Below are 18,110 nucleotides of genomic sequence, written 5' to 3' on the forward strand. Positions count from 1 at the left end.
CCTTGACTCGTTGCTTAGATGAACTCATAGATGGATCTTGGTGAAACCGTAGGAAAAATTTTAATTTTCTGCAACGTTCCCCAACACTAAGGACCCTGAGTCTGATGAGGAGAAGGCTGGCAAGGGGAAGAAGAGTGGCAATGCAAAGGGACAACATAATACGGTGAGCCAAGGTGGCAACGGTAAGCGCAAGGCGAACAGAGGTTTGGATTTTGTGGCTAACACCAATGCGCAGATCAATAATCGGCGTCATAACGGGAAAGCATGATATGTCTCGGTTTGGAGGGCCAAAGTTCAACCTTGAGGCCATGATATGTCTCCAACGTATCTATAATTTTTTATTGTTCCATGCAATTATATTATCTGTGTGGATGTTTAATAGGCATTTATATGCTATTTTCTATTATTTTTTGGACTAACCTATTAATCGAGGGCCCAGTGCCAGTTTCTGTTTGTTTTGGCTATTTTTAGAGTTCTGCAGAAAAGGAATACCAAACGGAGTCCAAACGGAATGAAAATTTCACGATGATCTTTCTTGGACCGAAAGCAAACTAGAAGGACTTGGAGATGAAGTCGGAGATGCAACAAGGCGGCCACGGGGCAGGAGGGTGCACCTAGGTGGTAGGGTGCGCCCCCCATCCTCGTGGGCCCCTTGTAGCTCCCCTGACCTAGTTCCTTCGCCTATATATACTCTTATACTCTAAAACCATTGAGGGAGCCACGAAACCACTTTTCCACCGCCGCAACCTTCCATACCCTTGAGATCCCATCTTGGGGCCTTTTCTAGCGTCCTACCGGAGGGGGATTCGATCACGGAGGGCTTCAACATCAACACCATTGCCTCTCCAATGAAGCGTGAGTAGTTTACCATTGACCTTCGGGTCCATAGTTATTAGCTAGATGGATTCTTCTCTCTCTTTGATTCTCAATACCATGTTCTCCTCGATGTTCTTGGAGATCTATCTGATGTAATACTCTTTTGCAGTGTGTTTGCCGAGATCCGATGAACTGTGGATCTATGATCAAGTTATATATGAATATTATTTGGTTCTTCCCTGAATTCTTATATGCATGATTTGATATCTTTGCAAGTCTCTTCGAATTATCAGTTTAGTTTGGCCTACTAGATTGATCTTTCTTGCAATGGGAGAAGTGCTTAGCTTTGGGTTCAATCTTGCGGTGTCCTTTCCCAGTGACAGTAGGGGCAGCAAGGCACGTATTGTATTGTTGCCATCGAAGATAACAAATGGGTTTTCATTATATTGCTTGAGTTAATTCCTCTACATCATGTCATCTTGCTTAATGTGTTACTCCATTATTTATGAACTTAATACTCTAGATGCATGCTGGATAGCGGCCGATGTGTGGAGTAATAGTAGTAGATGTAGGCAGGACTCAGTCTACTTGACATGGACGTGATGCCTATGTTAATGATCATTGCCTTAGATATCGTCATAGCTATCTGCTTTTCTATCAGTTGCTCGGCAGTAATTTGTTCACCCACCATAATATTTGCTATCTCGAGAGAAGCCAGTAGTGAGACCTATGGCCCCCGGGTCTCTTTTCCATATGATTGAATCTCGTCAACATCTTGCTAGTTTCTGATCTACTATTTTGCAATCTTTAGTCTCCAATCTATAAACCAAAAATACCAAAAATATTTACTTTACCGTTTATCTATCTCTATCATATCTCACTTTTGCAAGTAACCGTGAAGGGATTGACAACCCCTTTATCACGTTGGGTGCAAGTTGTTGATTGTTTGTGCAGGTATTCGATGACTTGTGCATCGTTTCCTACTGGATTGATACCTTGATTCTCAAAACTGAGGGAAATACTTACACTACTTTGCTGCATCACCCTTTCCTCTTCAAGGGAAAACCAACGCAAGCTTAAGAGGTAGCAAGAAGAATTTCTGGCGCCGTTGCCGGGGAGATCTACGTCAAGTCAAGCCATACTAAGTACCCATCGTAAGTCTTCTCCTTTGCATTACATTATTCTCCATTTGTCTCTCGTTTTCCTCTCCCCCACTTCTAAAACGATTTTTGAAAACCTTTGCCTTTTCTTCTCCCCTCTTCCATTCGTCTCTTTTCGCTTGCTTCTTGTGTGCTTGTGTGTCACGATGGCTCAAGATAATACTAAGTTGTGTGACTTTTCCAATACCAACAACAATGATTTTATTAGCACTCTGATTGCTCCTACTTGTAGCGACCAGACCTCAAACAGTCAAGTCTCTGTGCATCAGTGTCATCCCTGTATCTGTAATGCTGACATGCACAGTACTCAAGGATTTATAACAGAGTTTCAATCACACACTTATTACATCGAATGTCTCAAAAGAGAACTTATTACAATAATATGGCTTAAGGCCATCTAAATAAGATAATAGTGGAAGGCTTGGAGGATAAAGTGAGTCCATCAACTCCAATGGCATAGCTGAGTGAAGGACAACGACCTAGCGCACTTTACTCTTCGTCTGAAAAGTCTGCAACATGATATGTTGCAGCCCGAAACGGTTCAGCACATGGAATATGCTGGCAATGTAACACAAAAGAGCAATGAACAGAATAAATGCTATCACTACATGCATCTATGGCTGGTGGAAAACTCTATGGTTAATGGTTTTGCATAAAGCCAATTTTTTCGTACAACAAAGGAATAAATTTTATTTAACTATCATGGTGGTTGTTAAACATTGAGAAGGTTCCTCCAACTCAATCCCAATTAAACAGTAACAATTAACCCAATAAATTAATTTAGAATGATGAGATCAACATGATAATCCAAGAACCAGATACTCAATGTCGAGGAAACTGATCCACGAACACCTATGGGACCGGCGGACCGAGCCCCTTTCGGTTCGGCGGGGGGCGGATATCGCACAAAGAGCGGATCGAGGCGAAGCACACGAGCAGTTTACCCAGCTTCGAAGCACACGACAGTTCCAGTGCCCACTCGACAATCCTGCCTGTTGCTTCTAGATTTTGCAGTATCCTCTTCAGCGGAAAACGAGTGACGACTGTGATCTCATGTGCTTGGAAGTAATGGCGCAGCTTTCTCGAGGCCATGAGAAGGCCGAAAAGCAATTTCTACACACCAGAGTACCTTGACCTAGCCCCCTACCTGGCGCGCCAAAGATGTCGAGGAAACTGATCCACGAACACCTATGGGACCGGCGGACCGAGCCCCTTTCGGTTCGGCGGGGGGCGGAGATCGCACGAAGAGCGGATCGAGGCGAAGCACACGAGCAGTTTACCCAGCTTCGGAGATCTTCGAAGAGATAACACTCCTACTGCTGCATGTCTGAGTGTATTGAGTTCTTGCTTGGGAGCGCTGAGTGCTACAGTACACACTAGCTGCTAACGAGACCGAGCGTGGGTGTTTTTCTGCCTTCCAACCCCCCTTCTACGTTGCACATGGGCCTCCTTTTATATGCTAAAGGGGTCTCCGACAGGTGGCAACGTAGACAAGGGTAAAAATGGAAAAGGAATTGTGGTTGGTACAACTACCTGCACAGTGTATCATACCTAACCCTGACGGTAGGGGACAAAGGCATTAAATGCCCGTTTACGTCGCCCAAATAGTGCAAAAAGGGACCGTTAGGGACGCCACCGCTCGCCACGATGGCAATCTTGTCAGCGTCGCTTGCCACCGTGCACCGCTGGCCGCACAGCCTCTTGCCACGTGCGCCTGGAAAGGTCCCAGGGCGACACGTTGGTGGATGTGCTGGAGCGCGGGTACAGAGTGGTAGTTTGCCGCGGCAAGCGCCTTGCCGCGGTCGTTGTCTTGTCGCGTCCGGAAGCTTGTCGCTCACCGGGCCTTGCCGGGACGCGTGGCGCGTCGCGGCAAGTTCCTTGAGATGCCTTGGTTGGCCTTCCCGGCAAGCTCCTCTTGCCGGGGCCTTGTCTCCTTGGCTTGAATACTTTGTTCTTGCCAAAGGAACCACGGAGGAACCACGGAGGACCTTGGCGGTCACCCGGCAAGCCTTGCCACGGGGTGCTGCAACTGCCCGTGCACAAGTTCGGGATACTAGGGTACCCCTACTCTAGTACACCGACAGGAGCCCCCGGGCCTGGGCCACATACGATGCCGAGCGCTGTTGGGCCAGGCCCAAAACAGGGCACGGGCACGCGCGGCCTGGGTTACGCCATATCTCACTCTGTATCCACCGCGCCCTCCTCGAACGGCACGCGTCGAATGCGGCATCGTGGGAGTGATCGTGGGTGGTTTCTTTATTCGGAAAGACGGAACGTCTGCCCCCTCCCTCTTTATAAGCAGGGGAAACAGGGGAAGTTCGCCCATCTCGCCGGTTGCTATTCCAATCTCAAAAACCTTTGCCGCTCCCCCCTTCTCCCCAAAGCTGAAAGAGAGCAGCGCTCCGCCCCCCATCGACACCGGCACCACCAACGCCATCGATCTCTCTCACCACCTCCGCCATGGCTCCGAAAGCCGGGAAGGTTGTGAAGTCAGCCGAGGCGCAGCGGCTCGCGGTGCTGCGAAAGGAGCAGGCAACCTTCCCCCCTCAGCTCGCCGCGAAGGAGCTGAGGGAGTATTACTACCTCTTCTGGTCGACGGAGACGCGAGCGCATCCGCGCACGAAGGTACTCTCAGCTGCCGCTTCGGAACTGGTTCCGAATGGATATCCCTTGTTCGCGTTGTTCTTCTACTGCGGGCTCTGCCCGCCTTTCCCTGAGTTTTTCTGTGACATTATGAACACCTACGGGTTCCGCCTCCTTGACTTCACCCCCAATGCCGTTCGGACCATGGCAGTTTTCGCACATCTCTGCGAAAACTTTGTCGGAGTCTATGCAAATGTAGCTCTTTTTCGCCACTTCTTTATGCCCCGAGTTGAGAAAGGGGAGCCTTTATCCGGCGGAATCGCCTGGATCTCGAGAACTGGCAAGAAGGAAGCTTATCTGGAGGGAGAGCTCCGCAGCAAGTGGGATGAATGGAGAGCAGACTGGTGCTGGATTGTCGAGGAGAACCCGCAGCCATTTACCGCCCAGCGCCAAGCCCCAGTAGCGCGCGGCAACGATTGGAGCAACGTGGCCTCGGAAGACGATAGGCTGAAGATTTCCGTCACCCGAATCCTACGCCTCAGGCTTGCCGGGCTCACCGTAGGCGCCGCTGGCGCAGATTTTCTTCGCCGCCACATCGCCCCCCTGCAGGAGAGGAGGAGACCCGCCTGGGAGTTCCAGAATGCGGCGGATATCATGAGGCTGCGCCCGGGCCTCAACTTCAACTTCACTGTCCTGGAACTGGACGTGATGCTCCTGGAACTGTTCAAGCACGATCCTCAACATCCCGAAATGTTCAGGTTGCCGAGGGGTGTCATTCCGCTGTGCAACAACTCCTCGCTCGACCGCATCCGTGCAATGATGCCACTGTGCGATTCGCATGGAATTGTCCCAACTTGGCAGGAGCCTGCAGACGACGTCGTGCAGGAGTTCTTTGACGACTTGGTAGAAATGCCGGTCCGCTCCGATGAACAGAAGAGCCTTACTCGCGACACCACCGATGCGGAGATGCAGCGCATCGCCACTAGGCTTGAAGAGGCGGCGGCAGCCGCTGCCGCGGGCGAGTTTGGATTCACCGTGGAGGAGGCAGAGGCAGCAGAGGCGGCAAGCCTTGCCGAGCAAGAGGAGCTTTCCGGTGAGGGAGAGCTTGTCGGGCCTGAAGCTGAGTCGAGCGAGCCCGCCGAGGGCGCGAGCGACTCGTTGAAGATCGACTCCTCCTCTTTCTCACCTTCAGACAGCTTGCCGCAAGCGGAGCCCCCAGCTCCACCAAGAAGGCGTCTCTGCAAGGCCGGGGACATAGCGGGGCGGCAGACGGGTCAACAGCCGCCGCGCCGCGCGACGCGCTCCATTGTGGCAAGCACTGTTGCCGCGGGAGCACCTCACGCCGCTGCGGCAACTGGAGCGGGGCCCTCCCGGACCACCGCTTCTGCTCCCGCCAAGCGGCTAAGGGAACCTACTCCTCCGCCTTGTCGCGCCGAAGGTGGGCCGGACTTCGACCTCTCCGCGCTCAGCTCCGACGAGGAAGAGGAAGAGCAAGATTCCTTGCTGTACTTGTAGTTCTTCAATTCTTGCTGTTTTGTCTTGTATCTGATTTGCTTTACTCCGAACCCATTCCTTTCAGGACTCTAGCCCAGAGAGCGGCGAAGAGAGCCAAGGTCCCGGTGATTGTCATCGAGGACGAACCCACCGCGATAGCAGGGGGTGTGTCTGAGACCACCTTGCCGGACCCGGCAACTATTCCCCAAAGCAGCCCCCAGCGTAAGTATATGGTTTACTTCCTGCTGTTAGGCGCGCATGGGTGCTCTTTCTTTGCTGACATCTGACTATTGGTTTGCGTAGGAGCAGAGCAGTCTCACCAGGAGTGCCCGGAAGCCGCTCCCGACATGCCATCTGCTTCGACTACACCGCCAAGGGAGGATTCCCCGGCAAGGGAGAATTCTCCGGCAAGGGACAGTTCTCCGGCAAGGGACAACACCAGCGACCCCCCGGTGGCGGAGACCATGACTGTAGATCCTAGTACAGGTAATCCTCTTGCTTGAAAACTTCCCTTGGGTTCTTCTTCTTCTGACTTTCTTTTTGAATATTTGCTTGACTTTTCTTCCTTTTCCGGTCGTCAGGTCCATCTGCCATGGAGCCGATGGAAACCAAGGTCGCCGGCGAGCAGAACGCGCGCGGCAATACCGACGACGCCGCTGTCACCGAAGAAGAAGCCGGCGCTGATGATCCCGCCGGCGGAGAGGCCGCCAAAGCTGCCGCCGCAGAAGCTGGTGAGGGGCCCGGCGATCGGACTGACGGCCCCGAGGCTGCAGGAGCGTCAGGCGCTACGCCGACCGCCGATCCCTCCGCCACTGCTGCAGCGTCAGGCTCCGAAGAGCCCCAGCCCGACTCCTATTTGAAGGCCGGCGATGGCGTCTTCATCAAGCTCCCCTGGGCGTCGAGCTCCAGGGCGCCGATCGAAGGAGAAATCTTTGATGAAGAGTTGCTCGCCTCCGCTGGGCTGACGCTGGTCGACGCGCCGAGCAGCAGCAGCGGCGAGCCTGAGGAGGAGCAGCTGCTGCGGAAGCTGTTGTCGCTCTACCGCGCCCGACAGGCCAAGCTGGTATCCCGAGAAGCGCTTGTCACGAAGGTGGGAGTGGACATCGAGAAGCGCGCGGAGGAGCTCCGGGGCCTCAACCAGGAAGCTCTCCGGTCCCTGGCAGAGGAGCGGGAGCAACTCGCCGAGGAGCGTAAAGCCTTCCTCCTCGAGAAGGCTGAAGTTGAAGAGCAACAGCGGCTTGCTGCCGAGAAGTTGTCTGCGCAGGAAGGCGAGTTGGCGCAGCGGAAGGTTAACCTTGACAACCACGAGGTGGAGCTTGCCGCGCGCGAGCACGGCGGGGCTCTCAAGGAAGCAGAGGATGCTACCGCAGCTGCCGAGGCCACCAAGAAGGAGCTGGAGATGAAGGTGGCGCAGCTGGAGGCCGATCTCAAGGTGAGCGGCGAGGAGCTTGCTGCGCTCAAGCGTGAGCGCGAGAAGGACGCCTACACCCATGGCGAGCTGCAGGGTCGTCTCGCCGAGAGGAGCAAGGAGCTCAGCACCGCCAAGGACTCCAACGCAGATCTTGAGTTGAAGCTGACTACTTTGACCAAGACGCTGGACGACGCCAGGGAGCAGGAGGTGGCCTTGAAGGAGAAGATCAAGGCCGACGAGGCGCTGCTGGCGAGTGCTGCTGCCACCCAGAACACTTTTAGGGAGAATGTGGAGCACTGGACCGAGGGTCTCGTGGATGTTGCCGCAGCCATCGACAGGGAGCTGGCGCAGCTGGGGATGGAGGATCTCGGGTATTCCTCCGATGAGCACCTCCAACCCAGCGCCAAGCTCAGCTTGTTCTTCAAAGGCGTGGCGACGGCCCTCCAGCGACTCTGGGAGAAGATCTCAAAGCAGCTGGCCGACGAGTCGCGCAAGATCTGCGCGGGAGCTCTTCAAAAGGTGCTGGTGAAGGTGGCCTTCCGCAACCCAGGCCTCAACCTCACCAACGTCCTCAGGACCTTGCCGCCGGATGCTAATCTGGAAGCGCTCAAGACCCTTGTCGCACCCATTGTGGACAAGGTGAGCGGGATCAAGAGGGTTGAGGGCGATCGCGTAGATTAGGCCGCCCGTTTTCTCTTTTTCTTGTCGCTGCTGGTCATGTTATGAGAACAATCTGTTAGAGCTGCGACAAGCTATCTTGTAATATGACTCTATTTCGGGTAACGATTGCTATGTTATTTCCTTTACTTGATTCCTTCCTTTGTATGTTTTTGCCCTACGCTTTTAGGGAACTTGTCGGCGCAGGCACCTTAGCCGCGAGCGCTGAGTGCGGGACGTCAGCAGCCTGCTGGCGGTGCCGCTACCGACAAGAAACCTTGTCGCAACTAGTCGCAGCTCACTTAAGTTGTTGAGCGGACTCGAAACAAAGTAAGGGCGCAACTAGCTACGAGTTGGTTCCTCCGCGCACAGGTTTTCCATACAAAGCACGGTCGTTCGAGGAAGATAACTTAAAAAAATTTAAAACTGATTGCTCAAACTTTAGCAACTTAGCTTTTCTGTCGTTTGCTTCCCGGTAAGGCGAAACTTCCTCGAACGACGCTTGGTCCACACCATTATCTTCTCCTTTCCCCCCGGCAAACATGTGGGCGAGGGAACCTTCCTTTCTTTGAGAAAGAGAAAGAAGAGAAAATAAAGATATGGAGCCTTGTGGCTCGTTATTGCTTACCGGGGGTAGGCGCTGCACAAAGTGTCAGATAACGCATGCAAAAGAAGTAGAAAACATGAAATTGACAAGATGTGCGGAGCACATGAGCTTTACTTATGCTCGGGGTCTGCGCCCGGCTTCGTACAAAGGATTATATGCAACATCGGCAAGACTTGTACAAAAGGTGGTTGCCGGAACAGGTTCTGGCAACCGCGCCCTATGGGTAAAACTTACGAAGATGCTCAATGTTCCAGGAGTTTCTCACCGGAATGCCATCTTCGGTCTCAAGGCGGACAGCGCTAGGCCTAGTGACTCGTTTCACCCGGTAAGGGCCTTCCCACTTCGGCGTCAACTTGTTGGAATTCTTGGCGGATTGAACGCGCCAAAGAACAAGGTCGCCTTCCTCGAGACTTCTAGCATTAACTTTGCGGCTATGGTAGCGGTGCAAAGCTTGCTGGTATCGAGCAGATCGTACAGCGGCCTGAAGACGGTCCTCCTCAAGGAGCAGCGCGTCATCTTGTCGCAACTGCTCTTGCTCAAGCTCATCATAAGCGAGCACTCGAGGTGACCCGTATACGAGTTCCGTGGGGAGAACTGCCTCTGCTCCATAGACTAGAGCGAAAGGTGTCTGGCCAGTGGCTCGATTTGGCGTCGTCCTGATCGACCAAAGAACCACCGGCAGCTCCTCAATCCAGTTCTTTCCGCACTTGTGCAGCCTGTCGAAAGTCCTGGTCTTGAGCCCGCGCAGCACTTCAGCATTCGCCCTCTCCGCTTGACCGTTACTTCTCGGATGAGCAACAGAAGCGAAGCAGACCTAGGCGCCAAGATCTTGGACGTACTGCGTGAAGGTGCGACTCGTGAATTGCGTGCCATTGTCGGTGATGATCCTGTTAGGGATCCCGAAGCGGCAAACAATCGACCTGAAGAACTTGACTGCTGACTGTGCTGTCACCTTCCTCACTGCTTCCACTTCTGGCCACTTTGTGAACTTGTCGATTGCAATGTACAAGTACTCAAAGCCCCCGACAGGTCGGGGAAAGGGGCCGAGGATGTCGAGCCCCCAGACCGAAAATGGCCAGGATAAAGGGATCGTCTGGAGAGCTTGAGCTGGCTGGTGTATCTGCTTGGAATGGAGCTGGCACGCTTCACACTTGGTTACTTGTGCAGTTGCATCCTGGAGGGCTGTCGGCCAAAAGAAACCTTGCCGGAACGCTTTGCCAGCAAGTGCTCTTGCGCCAATGTGGTGACCACATATGCCTCCATGTATCTTTGCCAACACCTTTTGTCCGTCTTCCCGATGAATACACTTCAATTTCACACCGTTGAGTCTTCTTCTGTACAGTGTGTTGTCGACAAACTGGTACATACTTGACTGCCGGGCTACTCTTTCCGCTTCTTCTTGCTCTTCGGGAAGTTCTCCTGTCTGAAGGAAACGGACAATCTGTTGTGCCCATGCTGGAGCTTGCGGCTCGACAACAAGGACTAAAGGCACATCTGCTGCTGTGGGAACATCCGCTTCTACGGCGAGAACCTGCGGCTCAGCCGGAGCTTGACATTCCCCGGCAAGCTTGCCGAAGCAAAACTTGTCGGGAGCATCTTCTTCAATGGAACAAACCCTAGGGCTTGCCGGAGCAGACTGCTCCTCAGCACCCTTGGTGTTGATCTTGAGGACCTTCTTGGCGGCGGCTTCGGGGAGCTCTGCCGGAAAATAGTCACCAGAAATCAACTTCCTCTTCTTGCTCTGTCTAGTTGATGGCGTTACAGATGGTTGAGTCAGTTTGAGCACAAAGATCCCTGGTTCCACAGGTAACTTAAGTGCGGCGCACTTCGACAGGCCATCGGCAATGTCGTTCTGAGCTCTTGGAACATGTTCCATCTGTAGGCCGTCAAAGTGCTCTTCTAGCTTTCTCACTTCATCAACGTAAGCTTCCATCAACGGACTCTGATAATTCTTGTTCACTTGGCGGACGACAAGCTATGAGTCACCCCTGACAATGAGCTTCTTGATCCCAAGGTCTGCTGCGATCCTGAGACCGGCAAGCAAACCTTCATACTCTGCGGTATTGTTCGTTGCTTGCTCCTTGGGAAAGTGCATCTGGACTACGTACTTGAGGTGCTCTCCGGTGGGTGCAACAAGTAGCACGCCGCACCGGCGCCTTGCAGCGAGAAGGCACCATCAAAGTACATCAGCCACTCTTTGCTTGCTTCCTTGACGGGGATGCTTGTTTCTGGAATTTCTTCATCTTGTGTTGGCGTCCATTCTGCTATGAACTCCGCCAATGCTCTGCTTTGGATAGTTGAAGTGCTCTCAAACTTGAGGCCAAAGCTTGACAGTTCCAGTGCCCACTCGACAATCCTGCCTGTTGCTTCTAGATTTTGCAGTATCCTCTTCAGCGGAAAACGCGTGACGACTGTGATCTCATGTGCTTGGAAGTAATGGCGCAGCTTTCTCGAGGCCATGAGAAGGCCGAAAAGCAATTTCTACACACCAGAGTACCTTGACCTAGCCCCCTACCTGGCGCGCCAAAGATGTCGAGGAAACTGATCCACGAACACCTATGGGACCGGCGGACCGAGCCCCTTTCGGTTCGGCGGGGGGCGGAGATCGCACGAAGAGCGGATCGAGGCGAAGCACACGAGCAGTTTACCCAGCTTCAGAGATCTCCGAAGAGATAACACTCCTACTGCTGCATGTCTGAGTGTATTGAGTTCTTGCTTGGGAGCGCTGAGTGCTACAGTACACACTAGCTGCTAACGAGACCGAGCGTGAGTGTTTTTCTGCCTTCCAACCCCCCTTCTACGTTGCGCATGGGCCTCCTTTTATATGCTAAAGGGGTCTCCGACAGGTGGCAACGTAGACAAGGGTAAAAATGGAAAAGGAATTGTGGTTGGTACAACTACCTGCACAGTGTATCATACCTAACCCTGACGGCAGGGGACAAAGGCATTAAATGCCCGTCTATGTCGCCCAAATAGTGCAAAAAGGGACCGTCAGGGACGCCACCGCTCGCCACGATGGCAATCTTGTCAGCGTCGCTTGCCACCGCGCACCGCTGGCCGCACAGCCTCTTGCCACACGCGCCTGGAAAGGTCCCAGGGCGACACGTTGGTGGATGTGCTGGAGCGCGGGTACAGAGTGGTAGTTTGCCGCGGCAAGCGCCTTGCCGCGGTCGTTGTCTTGTCGCGTCCGGAAGCTTGTCGCTCACCGAGCCTTGCCGGGACGCGTGGCGCGTCGCGACAAGTTCCTTGATATGCCTTGGTTGGCCTTCCCGGCAAGCTCCTCTTGCCGGGGCCTTGTCTCCTTGGCTTGAATACTTTGTTCTTGAATGGCTCCAAAAGAACCACGGAGGACCTTGGCGGTCACTCGGCAAGCCTTGCCGCGGGGTGCTGCAACTGCCCGTGCACAAGTTCGGGATACTAGGGTACCCCTACTCTAGTACACCGACACTCAAGATGTCCATAACCGGGGACACGGCTAACCATGATTAGTTTGTACACTCTGCAGAGGTGTGCGCACTTTTCCCCACAAGAATCGATCTCCTCCGTTGGATTTCTCGCACTACATGGTGTTTGAGAAATGGATGACCGAGACACCGTCTTTTAGAAACATTAACTCTTTACTTTGGATGGACAGTTACACCTACTTTCCTTTACATCTGCTAGCCTACCACTTAAAGAGGTCATGCAACATACTCAACTATGCTAGAGCCCATAATAGCTTGTGGCTGCACATGGAAGTTTCTAGCATGAATAATCTTGTGATCCCTTTGAGCCTGGGTGGCGAACCGTAGAATGATCACACGGGTACTCCGGGATTCCTAGGACAACACTGGATTCTCCAGGTGCCCGCAACCAATCCACCCAGAGGTGTATTTAAGTAGCCACCTTAAGTTAACCATTAATTAACAACTCGCACATCTGTCATGGATACACTCAACCAATCCACGTCTACGAGCATAGCATAGCAACCTGAGCATAACGTAGAAGTAACTCCCAAAGGTTTGATAATACAAGGGCAATAGGTTTTACCTCACCATCTACTTCCCAAACCCACATTTTATTCAGATCCTAACCATGCAATGTTTGAGGATTGTAACTAATGCATAAAAACTGGGTAATAAAGGGATATGATCAAAGTGTTACTTGCCTTGCTGACGATCTGCAAAACCTAGAGACTCGTAGTAGCACGCTTCACACTCTGGGAATTCTATCGCAAACAAACAATAGCATACATAATCACTCCAGCATAGATGCACAGGTAAAACTCAGATAAGAAGATCCAATTCGAAAGTTCAACTGAAGAGCTTCGTTTTGAAAAAAGAATCAACTCAAACGGAGCAACGAAACTCACGATACGAACGAAACAAGATCGTTTACTAATCTGGACCAAAGTCAAATTTTACAGTACCAAAATCATGTTCAAGTTGGTTAACTAGAAAGAGGGCTTCGAGACGAAGATTTAGGCGCTGGTTTCATCTAGTTTGGATAAACAAGTAATAAGTTATACTAGACTGAAGATCGGGGGCATAATCATGATAAAAAATAATCGCAGATAAATCCCTAGAAAAAAATGAAACGAACAGACTAATGAACGAACATTCGCTGTCTGAACCTAACCGGCGAACGTTAAAATGAACGAACGGACGAACGTCAGCTAAGTAAATAAACCGGCGAAAAACCGAACCAATCTAATAAAAAACGGATCTAGGGTTTTATAAAAAATGGCGATTTTACCTAAAACCGAAAAAAACGGGCGGCGAGATCTTCGAAGTCCGGCGGCTCCGGCGGCTTCCGATGATGCGGGGCGGCGGGGCTCCGATGCGGCTGCAGGGTGGCGAGGGCGACGGCGCAGCGCGGGCGGCGGCGGCGGCAGCAGCTTGCAGCGGCGGCAAGTGCGGCGGCGGCGACTCAGTGGTGGGAGGCGGCGGCTGGGCGGGACAAGGAAAGGCGGCGGGGGTGAGGCGGGTTATAAAGGGGTCATGTGGGGGACTTGGGGAGGGGGAAAGTTATACTAGACTGAAGTGCGGCCACGGCGGTAGCTCGTGTGCGGGAGCAGGAGACCGGCTCAGGGTCGGGGGCGACTGGGCGCTGGGCCGGCTGGGCTTCGGCCCAGTCGGTCCGAAGATTATTATTTTTTAAATAATTTCACCCGAACGGAAAAAATCCTAATAAATTATAAAAAATATATTCTAAAATGCCAAAAATAATTTTCTCCATCTAAATGAAATATTTAGAATAAAGTGAACATTTTTCTGGCCTAAAATGCAATTTTAAAAAAATGCATATTTTTCTAATTCAAATAAAATAGTAATAAAAAATCCGAATAAAAAGATTATTTGATTTTAACATTTTTCCTACAATATTTCTTTTATTTTGGAGAAGTCATTTTATCCCCTCTCTTTTATTTTAATATTGGCAATATTCAGAGAGAAGAACATTAAAACCAAAATGATCCTCTTTTTAAATTTGAGAAAATTCAAATATGAAAATAAACGAAATCCCTAACTCTTTGTGTGGTCCTTGAGTTGCTTAGAATTTCTAGGATCAAACCAAAATGCAAATAAAATATTATATGCATAGGATGACCTATGTATAACATTCCAAATTGAAAATTTGGGATCTTACAAACCTACCCCCCTTAAGATGAATCTCGCCCTCGAGATTCAGGTTGGCTAGAAAATAGGTATGGGTGGTCCTTCTGTAGATCTTCCTCTCGTTCCCAGGTGGCTTCATCCTCGGTATGATTAGCTCCAATGAACTTTGCAAAACTTGATAACCTTGTTGCGTGTGACTCGGGTGAAAAACTCGAGAATCTTCACTGGTTTCTCCTCGTAGGTCAAATCACTATCCAGCTGAATCGCTTCTAGTGGCACTCTATCTCTCAGAGGAATATCGTCCATCTCTGCGTGGCACTTCTTCAACTGGGAAACATGAAATACATTGTGAACTCTTGACAATCCTCCTGGCAATTCCAGCTTGTAAGCAACTTCTCCCATACTCTCCAAAACTTTGTATGGTCCCACAAAACATGGTGCTAGCTTTCCCTTAACTCCAAAACACTTAACTCCTTGAAGCGGTAACACACAAAGGTACACTCTGTCTCTAACTTCATAAACTATCTCCTTGCGTTTAGAATCCGTGTAACTCTTCTGCCTGGACTGGGCTACCTTGAGTCTGACACGAATCAGCTTAACCTCCTCTTCAGACTCTTTAATCAAATCTGGTCCAAACAACTGACGATCTCCAACTTCATCCCACAATAACAGTGTCCTGCACCTCCTTCCGTACAAAGCTTCAAAAGGGGCCATCTTCAAACTGGCTTGATAACTGTTGTTATAAGAGAACTCTACATACGGCAAGTTGTCGTCCCAACTAGATCCGTAATCTAGCGCACAAGCTCTCAACATGTCCTCCAGAATCTGATTGACCCTCTCGGTCTGTCCATCTATCTGTGGATGAAAGGTTGTACTGAACTCTAGCCTCGTACCCAAAGTCTCATGCAACTGATTCCAGAACTTTGAGGTAAATTGGGTTCCTCTGTCTGATACAATGGTCCTCAGAACTCCATGCAGACATACGATCATGGTCATGTATATCTTTGCCAACTTAGCACTTGTATAAGTGGTCTTCACTGGGATGAAATGAGCTATTTTCGTCAATTGATCGACTACAACCCACATAGAGTCATAGCCTGAACGAGTCCTGGGCAATCCAGTGATAAAATCCATGCCAAGCTTGTCCCACTTCCATTCGGGTATCGGCAATGGTTGTAGTAATCCTGCTATCTTCTGATGCTCTGCCTTAACTCTCTGACATACATCACATACTGCTATATACTCAGCAATATCCTTCTTCATTCCTGTCCACCAGAAACCTTCCTTCAAATCCAGATACATCTTAGTGTTTCCTGGGTGAATCGAATACGGCGAATCATGGGCCTCTTGCAGAATCAACTTCCTGATCTAGGGGTCATTAGGCACATATACGCGATCCTCAGACCATAAGGTATCGTGCTCATCCTCACGAAATCCTTTAGCCTTTCCTTTACTCATCCTTTCCTTTATCTCGAAAATCTCCTTGTCGGTCTTCTGGGCTTCTCTGATCTTACCCATCAAAGTGGACTGAATTTCCAATGCTGCTACATAACCTCTCAGAACTATTTCCAAACATAGCTCGCGAAGAACCTCTGCTCACTCCTTGGGTAATCCTCCGGTCATGAGCATAGTAACATAACTCGTGCGACTCAACGCATCGGCTACTACATTAGCCTTTCCGGGATGATAGTGCAATTTCATATCATAATCCTTAATGAGTTCCAACCATCTCCTTTGCCCGAGATTCAACTCCTTTTGTGTGAAGATATATTTCAAACTCTTATGATCCGTGTATACCTCACAGTGGTTTCCAATGAGAAAATGCCTCCATGCCTTCAACGCATGCACTACGGCTGCTAACTCCAAATCATGAGTAGCATAATTTAACTCATGAGGTTTAAGCTGTCATGAGGCATATGAAACAACTCTTCCCTCCTGCATAAGCACTGCTCCAAGTCCTCGACGAGAAGCGTCGCAATACACTTGATAATCCTTTCGCTTGTCTGGAAGAATCAACACTGGGGCTGTAACCAAACGTTTCTTCAACTCCTGAAAACTAGCTTCACACTCCTCAGTCCATTTAAACTTGGTGTCCTTCTTCAACAACTCTGTCATGGGCTTGGCAATCCTGGAGAAATTCTCAATGAACCTCCGATAATAGCCTGCGAGTCCGAGAAAACTCCTAATCTCCCCAACTGATGTGGGTGCCACCCATTTAGTCACAGAAACAACCTTGGTGGGTCTACTGCTATTCCTTCTCTGGATATAACATGTCCGAGAAATCCAACTTACTTTAACCAAAACTCACACTTGCTGAACTTGGCATACAACTGATGTTCTCTGAGCTTCTCAAGAACCAAACGCAAATTTTCCTTATGCTCCTCTTCATTCTTCGAGTCGACCAATATATCATCAATGAACACCACGATGAACTTATCCAAAAAATCCATAAACACTTTGTTCATCATGCTCATGAAATAGACAGGCGCGTTAGTCAGACCAAATGACATAATGGTATACTCGTATAGCCCGTACCTTGTGGTAAAAGTTGTCTTAGGTATATCCTGCTCTCAAATCTTCAGCTGATAGTATCCTGATCGCAGATCGATCTTGGAAAATACTTTAGCTCCTTGCAACTGGTCAAACAAATCATTGATCATCGGCAGTGGATACTTGTTCTTGATCGTCACCTCATTCAACGCACGATAATCAACAACCATCCTTAATGATGAATCCTTCTTCTCCACTAGAAGTACTGGGCCTCCCCAAGGTGATGAACTTGGTCGAATGTAACCCTTATCCAGTAACTCCTTAATCTGCTTCTTGATTTCCTCCAAATCCTTTGCGGGCATCCGATACGGTCTCTTTGATATTGGCCCGATGCCTGGCAATAGCTCAATCAAAAACTCAATGTCTCGATCCCGTGGCATGCCTGGCAACTCCTCCGGAAATACGTCGGGGTAATCCTTCACCATTGGTACTTCCTCCTGTACAACTCCTGATAAGGAATTCACTTGAGTCCTCTTCGGCACATGTCGGGATACATACTTGATCCTTCTTCCTCCTGGGGTGGTGAGCATAATTGACTTACTCACGCAATCAATGTTTCCCCCATACATCGATAACCAATCCATACCCAATATCACATCTAATCCTTGCGATTCCAGAATTATCAAAACGGAGGGGAAAATATGCCTACCTATGGTCAATGGCATCTGAAAACATCCTTGACTTGCCATATGCTCCGCTCCTGGCAAGCTTACAAACATAGGTATCCTAGGAACCTTGGTGGGCAACTTATACTTATCCACAAATCCCCTTGATATGTATGAATGCGATGCAGTAGTATCAAAAAGAACGATTGCAGTAAATGACTTAACCAAAAACTTACCTATGACTGCATATGGCTGCTCTTCAACCTCCTCCATGCTAACGTGGTTCACTTGTCCCCTATTGAAATGGTTGGGCTTCGTTCCAGAGCTTCCGTTGCCATTTCCATTCTTTGCTTCAGAACACTCGGTGGCGTAATGTCCATTCTTCCCGCACTTGAAACAAGTAGTGTGACTTAGATCCTTCTTGGCGGGCGTTGTTGGGTTGGAACGGTTCTAGCTGCTGCTTCCTCCATTCCCACTCTCATTCCCATTCTTGGGGCCACTATGGTTATGCGAACTTCCTCCATTGGAATTATGGCCTCCATGGTTATGGTGAATCTGTCCTCCTGAGTTCGGGGTAAAACAAGGTCTCTGCTGAGCTCCTGAATTGTACTCCCCTTGTCCATACTTCCTCTT

This window comes from Triticum aestivum, chromosome 1B (genome assembly GCF_018294505.1).
Source record: "Triticum aestivum cultivar Chinese Spring chromosome 1B, IWGSC CS RefSeq v2.1, whole genome shotgun sequence".
Classification (NCBI taxonomy): domain Eukaryota; kingdom Viridiplantae; phylum Streptophyta; class Magnoliopsida; order Poales; family Poaceae; genus Triticum; species Triticum aestivum.